This window comes from Haemaphysalis longicornis, unplaced genomic scaffold, assembly GCF_048455015.1.
Source record: "Haemaphysalis longicornis isolate Haplotype H1 unplaced genomic scaffold, Haemaphysalis longicornis Haplotype H1 scaffold_10, whole genome shotgun sequence".
Classification (NCBI taxonomy): Eukaryota; Metazoa; Arthropoda; class Arachnida; order Ixodida; family Ixodidae; genus Haemaphysalis; species Haemaphysalis longicornis.
This window is the reverse complement of record NW_027526204.1, coordinates 66744815-66752689: the sequence shown is the minus strand read 5'-3', so window position 1 is coordinate 66752689 and position 7875 is coordinate 66744815.

Sequence of the window (7875 nt, the reverse complement as noted above, 5' to 3'; positions counted from 1 at the left end):
TACGGTGCGTGGGGAAAGGTGGGCACCACCAAACTAGGTGTGTGAGGTCTGATGGAGTTGTGGTACGGCAGTAAGGACATCGAGGGGGCAGGTGAGGGGTATACCACTTGCGAAGTGTTTCAGGTGTGTACGCTGAATTTGCAATATATTTGTTAATAAAAATTTCGCCTGAGCGGTGAATAGGAGGTAGGCGGCTGAGGTAGCCAGCTGGAGTTAGGGCTTTTAGACGTGTGCGTCGGTCCTTCTTGTGCTGGGAAATACGCATCGCTGGGGAGGGAGAGGGGGACCGCGACGGCCTTACCCCCGGCACCAGTGGAGGATAAGAGGGGGAACTCTCCTGAGCGGCCATATGAGCCGCCTGGTTGCCTGAAGAAAATGGTTCGTGGCCAGGTACCCAGTCGGCGCGGTAAAGAGGGGTAAACATTAGGCCAAGTGTGTGAGGGAAAGTAGCCAGGAGGCATCGATCGTACGATCAGGTGTTCCGAGTCTGCGCCCCAAGAAAAAAATTACCATTGGCTTAGCTCGGCTATGCCCTGATATACGTCGCATGAGGTGAAGCTGAGCAATCCAGTCTAATTCAATTCAGTCGTGTCCAGTCCAGTCCAGTCCAGTCCAGTCCAGTCCAATCCAATCCAATCCAATCCAATCCAATCCAATCCAATCCAATCCAATCCAATCCAATCTTATCCAGTCCAATCTAGTACTGTCCATTCCAGTCACTGCTCCTCGCGCATGCGCAGCATAGCTCTCCAGGAGCCACACGAAACGACTATCAAGCGACTCCAGCGCAGCGTCAGACTAGTTACAAAGCAACGGAGGCGCACAGCTGGGAACGCCCCGGTGCCAGTGCGTGTGCCACGGATATGACGTGACTCCTCAGGAATGCCCAGACCGGCGAAAGTGCAGAACCAGTTCTCCATACACCCGTACTCCAATTGGATTTAATTCCCCATCTAATCTAGTACAATTCAATTTAGTCCAATCTAATCCAAATCCAACCCAATCTAATCAAATCCAATGCTCCTCGCACTTGCGCAGCACGGACGTTCAGGGTCCACGCAAAACTGCTCAACTTCGGCCAGTGTAGCTTACGCTACAAAAATACTTCCCGCAATGCGGAAGGAACGCAACTCCTTCACGATGGGAAACCAGCGTCTATCCAATTGCGGTATCCACACATTCGGGGCGTATAGCATTTGCTTTGGGTTTGGAGCTCGGGGGTTGGCTTTAGACTTTGACTGAGTTGAAGTGAAATTTAGCTTCGGACATTGACAGTTATGATTTCGGACTTTTGGACGGTGGATCAAGGAATTTCATTTCAGTTTATTGGAGTGGATAAGCCTTCGCTTTTTAGCTATCTTTCATTTAAAGGGTCAGACCTAGGAAAAGCCAAGGTAGAGTCCGTGAAGATCACCAGCTCTGCTGTGTCTTCAGTCTTCACGTCTCAAAGGTAGCTAAATAATTTTGCATTGCATCAAAAATGCTTCCGCCTTATGGGCAAGCGCCACAGACTGGGAGCTAATGCACTTGTGGCCGTTCCTCAAAATGTCAACATTCCAGTATCTGACTTTCTAACTTTTCGCTTGAACGTTCAAGAAACATAACGTTAAAAATCGTCTGGCCCTTCCAACGCCTGCAATGTTCCCCCAAAGGTCCCCCACTCTTATTATTAAGAGCCAAGTTTGGTTACCGTGTCCTTTCGTTGTAGCAACGGCCAGTTTTCCTGATATAAACTTGTCTGCAGTTCAGTGAGATTTCACATACCACATTCCTCAACATTGCGCGTACTGCACTGCGTGGTTGTTAGAGAAAGAGCTACACCTTGACTTGGTCATCATCGCGCATATTTTTGTCAGCACGATGCACTAAAACAGCATTACAATATGCCTTTGCGTAACCTTCTGGAGGTTATTTGATGCCGTTTGCCAATACGAGATAACATGCACACTCTTCCTATTGTAGATTTTTCCTTGTTCCCGACTTTCTTTTTTTTTGTTTCTGGAGAGGCGGATCACGCAGGCGCAGAAATCATCTGCGCTGCGAATTATGCTTTGCAGAGTCTTTCTACTTGATTGTTAAAGCGGCTTTACACTCTGTGGTCGCAAGATTTCTGTAATGCTTTATTTAGGCGTGGGAGAGCTACTCCTTTTATCATTAATTTAGAATGAGCGCTGGTGTACGAAATGAGCTGCTTCATCAAAAGTGGCGTGTACTCCCATCACGCATGCGTGTTTCGCAATGTAATCTTCGAATCTAAGAATGGAATGCTCATGTCCCTCCGTATCTCGGAAGTGAATTTGATGGCGTCAGACGCGGTTTCAAAAGTGTCGATTACCTTATGTGTGGTGGGCTCTAACCCCGACTGCGGTACATCGTTAACGATTACCAGGTAATCATCGGCGTATCTGCCTACTGTAACAGCACCTGTCTCATCGAGACAGCTTTGAACACGTTTTTCAAAGGCGATAAAACATACGAAAGGAGGGGGGCAACCGTCGACCCAATGCAAATACTTTTGTATCACACATAATCTTGCTCATCCTAATTAATGACGACAGATTGAAGGTACAAGTACAAAAGTTAAAGAAACCGGTCACTGTGCATCCTATTCGCTTAGTTTAACTGTAGCTCACTGAAGTAGGCGATGTGATCCCTAATTACAGTGAACAAGCCTTGATAACGGATCGGTAAGTACAAGTCTTCTCTGTGTAGAAAAAAGGCGTACACACCGTTCTACTTCCACTCCGTCAAATTCTGCACAAGCTCCACTGAACCCCGCACTAGATATATGATATCCAGTGACATTTAGAGACCGACATTCAGAGACATATATGACATCCAGAGGCACACTATATAAAACATATGACATACGATGCCAATTTCATGTGACAGCTCTAATTTTTTCGCAGGTTTTCTTGGTTTCATTTTTCTATCAGGCTTGCTGCTAGTGACCACCACATTTTATTCCTGCTACCACGATTAAAAACCTATTCCTCAGTGCTTGATTAGCCGGCATGGCGAACTACTCTAGCTAGAAAAAATTCCCCCCATTGGCGACTTCTCCAACTATGCAATATAGGATATCTCATAAGAAAAATAAAATATATCATCTGGAGGCGAATATAAAATAACAAACAAACTTTTTTAACACCCCGCTAAAGGCAATACAATAAAAATAAATCTCATGTGGAATTTAGCTGAATTGCTGTTATAACAAGTTTCAACTTTGAAAAATATGCTCCTGAAACCCTGCAACTACCCCAGCCTACAAGAAGGATCGCAAAATTTGTCGAGGTAAGCAATTTTTTTTTAATTGTTGGGCAACTGCACAAAAGGCCATTTGAAAATTCGCGGGCCTACATCGGTGTACCTGCCACGTTTCAATTCCATAGTAATTTACGCCACGGAGGCCGAGCGTAGAGTTTATTCAAGTAGCGGCTGTAGTGAATATGTGTAGCGTTAAATATATACAGAGAAATGTAGTGCAGGAATTCAGGAGTACGACTGCTCTACATCTCTGAAAAGCTGAATATTGTTGCGTAAGGACACAAGCGTGCGGAAGAAATAATCCGTCCCGACTACTACTCTACCAGCCGAAGTTTTTTAAACACAGAACACTGTATGGGCTCGCCTTGTCACCGTAGCTGGCTAACGGCCGGTGTCAAGCGACTGCCAGAATCAGGTGGCGCACCGAGATAACTAACCCAAGTAGAGCCTCGTGTGCCGTCGTCAGGGGGTCACGCTGAGTGTTCTAAAACCACGGGGGTAAATAGACATAACCATCCGAAGCTCCGGAACCGCAGGCACTTGTCATACATCTCCCCGTTGTTTAGCGCAAAGAAAACGGCTGGTACATTTCAGGCAATATCTATGTATATAACCGTCAGCACCCACGTTCATTTAGTTAGGAACGCTTCTTGGTTTGGGTTTTACGACAGTAAGCTAAAAAAACGGCCGCGCAAGAGAAACATGACGCGTTCGAAATGACCCAGAAAGACTCTAGCGCAGCAAGAAACAAATTGCGCGTTCGAAATTCCGCAGAATGGCTTCAGCCGCGCAAGAAAAAAATTACACCATCTTCCCGTAGGGGAACCCTGAGTAATATGCGAAGCAGCCATGGGGTCGACTGAAGTTCCCATTAGTTTTCAGTTCGTCGTTTACGTTGACGTTCAGCTACGCGTGCCTTCGTTGTATCAGTAGCTTCTTGACGTAGTTTCAGTGAGTGAAGGACATAAGACGCGTTCGTAGCACATGCTCCAGTCTCGATTTGTAGCGCAGTGGGAATAGCGCCGCGTACCTCCCGTTGCGGCCAGAGAGTCGTGGGATCGAAACCGGGTGCCGCTTAACTAGTTATTTTTATAGTGGACTGCGCTGACGTCAGCCCAAACGCTGACGGGGCTGGAGAGACACGCATGCGCAGTAGAGTGCGGATGACGGACAACGACAACGACAACGAGGGAGGGAGGGACCCAGCCCCGAGCATGAGATGCTGCGCATCTAAAAAATTGCGCGTTCGAAATGACGCAAAACAGCTCCAGCATAAGAAATTAAAGCAAGGACAAAAAGAACGAACTCCGGCTGGCGCAGTCTCAGGCCGGGGGCGCACGAGCCCTGCGAAGGCAGGAGATTTCAATTCCATATTTATCCACACAGGAGTGACAGAGGGCGACGAAAATCGCGATGAGTGGTAGCAGTGAGCGGATAACGGCGCCACAGACCATTGTGACGAATCATTGCTCTGCACTTCCGATAGCTTTCGCAGTGAGTGGAACGCCTTTAATTTTGAAACAAAGCTTTCTACCTCTACCAGCCAACGGTTCTTTCGTGGCGTGCGGACAACAAACTCCCAACTAAACTGGGATAGGCGGAGGGCGCTTTTCACTAACGGAGCACAGTGTAGATGCGGCGGCAATAGGGCGCCATTACCCAGCGTTCCCCGTGCTCACCCTGACGGGCGCGTAGGCAGGATCCTTCCGTCGGCTTTGTCGTCTGCATTAGAGAAGGTGTCGGGCCTGTTTTGGAGCAGCTTCGCGTCCATTTCGCGCTTACTTTGCACGGATTGAATAACTTGTTCGACAGAACCTCCTGGGTAACCCGGACCCAACGAAATTAATTGGTCGTACTGCAAAGATACGCCAAGAATTGGTTTTGACGGCGGGAAAACAAAATGTCGAGAACACTTACAGACATCTGGCCTCTAGAGAAACGGTACGTTTGCGCACTACTGGTCACGAATGGGGCTGCGTTTTCTAAATTGCTGAATACCAATTCCGTTATGTTTTAACAGGTATTACAAGAGTCGAAAGGAGAAATCTGTATAAATGGGAATCACTAAGCTGTAAGGTCGGGTTGTTTCAATGTCTGCGCTTGTGTCGCGTTGGGCTGTAGGCCCAAGTTATCAAGCCAGGATGGCTAGATTCCGCTGTCTCACCCTTCGACACACGCTCCTCTCCGTCTTTTTTTTTATTCCGACGCACGGCCTGGCTAGAGCGGCGGCGTCCGCCGCTCGATCCTGGCCGTGGCTGACACTGCTGCGTTCGGGAACGGTGCCCATCGAATCCCAGGTAACGGCGGCAGAATCTCCAGTTTCAGTCCATCTAGAGCCACGCGCGCCAATTCAAGTGACGTCGCATATGGAATTGTTGTGGCGGTGGGTCGTTCACAGCTTTGCTTTCCAGCCGCATTCCCACCGTGGATTGGAGCCGAATTTTTAGCAGCGGACCTGCGTGTGTGTGTTATCGCAGAGACCAGCACGGGACCCACCAATTTATTAACTCTGCGGAGTGTGTGTACAGCGTGTAGAAAATTTTAATAAGATTATATAAAACATCCTAGGGCCTTCTTATTTTGGTAAGAGCAAGCTTATATAGCCGTTTTCCCAGACAATTAATTTAGGTTTACAGTGAAAACCGTTCCGCGGTCCGTGATAAGGGACTTCAGGGGCTCCATATAGCAGCACAACTTGGCTTATGAAGAACTTGGCGAATTCTTGTGAGGTCCCCCTCGGAATAGCGGGGGTCTCTGCGTAGCGCGTCATGTAGTCTGTCGCTACGACAGTCCACTTGTTCTCGGATCGTGAGGTAGGGAACGGGGCTAGAAGGTCCATTCCATTCTTTTGGAATGGACCTTCTAGGCCCGCTCCGAGCTACGTCACGACCCTACGTCACGAACCAGTGGACGGCGGTATGGCGGGGACTCTTGACGACGAATTGTAGCAGGGCGGGGTCGATGGAGAGCTGCGGAGTAGGTCATTGCTTGTGGCCCCCGGGGTGCTTCGGATGGCGTACAAATCCTCAGGGCCCGTTGGATATCTTCCCGGATGACGTCAGTCAGGAAAGCTACTGGAGGTTGCTGCGTCTTTGGGAAAAGCTTCCGCAGCTCCTCCCTGACCACTGCTCGGATGGTATCGCGCAATGTATCGGAGCTTACTGTTGCGGCACAGATGCTATCCGAGAACAGTGCGTTGACAGTGCGGTCGTACTGCCTCGTTCGAATTTCGAGCGTCTTCTCCATCGCGGCAGCTTCAGACGCGAATTTGGCGCCTTTTTGGGGGGATGGCGGACGAGGTAAGCAAAGAGTTCTTGCTTTACTCCTCGCACAGGAAACCTCAGCTTCTTTTCTTCCGTCATTTCTGGGTTTGCGCGGAGAAATAGTCGCTTCATTTTTTCAGTGAAAATCACAACTGTTTCATTGGGGTGTTGCGTATGAGTTTGAAGAAAAAGCTGAGCTCGTTTTTTTCTCACAATGGTAGTGAAGGTCTTAAGGAACTCGCTTTTCAATGGAGTCCAGTTTGTCAAAGAGCTCTCATGGTTCCCGAACCAAGTTCGAGCTGCGTCTTCCAAGTAAAACATGACATGCCGGAAAGTGTCTTCATCGTCCCACCTGTTAAAGATGCGGACGCGCTCATGATTATCCAACCATTTTTCTGGGTCTTCAGTGGGGGCTCCCCGGAACGATGGGGGTTGCCGTGGCTGCTGCAGGACGATTGGCGACGTTGCTTCTCGCACCACGTTGGTGGTTGCTGAGGTCGTTGTTTTGGGTCCGTCTGGCAGGAGACCAACTCGGGTGGGAGACCTTGCAGTAGGCGGTTGGCTGTAGTTGGACTGGCCTGGTGACTCTTATAAATCGTAGGGAGCATAAAGAATGCGTACCCAGCACCTCTATCACATGTCACAAAGCCAAGGACGACGCAGTTGTTTTCAAGAAAAAGAAGTTTATATATTGGAGCGAACTTGTGCTCCCCTAACAACTCAAAGAATACACAGGTGGCGAAGCAGCAGTGAACAAAGTGACGTGCGCATGTGAACGTCGGCGAGTCGAATACTGCGGCATCTGCTCTGCGGACATTTATCACTCGGCGCGAAGGTTTCTCGAATAGTCTAATTATAACCAGAACACTGTACATCAACGAAGATTATTCTAGGCTGGTGACGCTAGTTCGAAGCACTCTTCCTATGAAAGGGCATAAGACGTGCGGCATAAAGAATGGAACATGCGCTTCACATGGCTCATGGATAACACAGGTAACATAGCCCGGCGCAGCCGGTCGGCACAAACAAAACACAAACAAACAATCCCAAAACACGGTTCGTGGCAATATCTAAGTCAGAATACAGCAATCCCCACCCCAGTGCTTAATTCGCTGGAATTTCTTTCACAAGGTGGAAGCGCCTTTTTTAGCTAAGTTCCTAAGATGATACGCGCTCTAAAGTAGCATCAACCAGAGGCAAAGTTCGCGAGCCGCAATAGTGTTTTAAACAGGTTCAATGAGCAGTTTTCGGGGTGTTTGTTTCCCTTGTTATTGTTTAGAAGATTTTGTCTAAAAGACGAAGAAACTTGCTGTGCGATGAAACTTGCTGGTTACGTGGTATGACT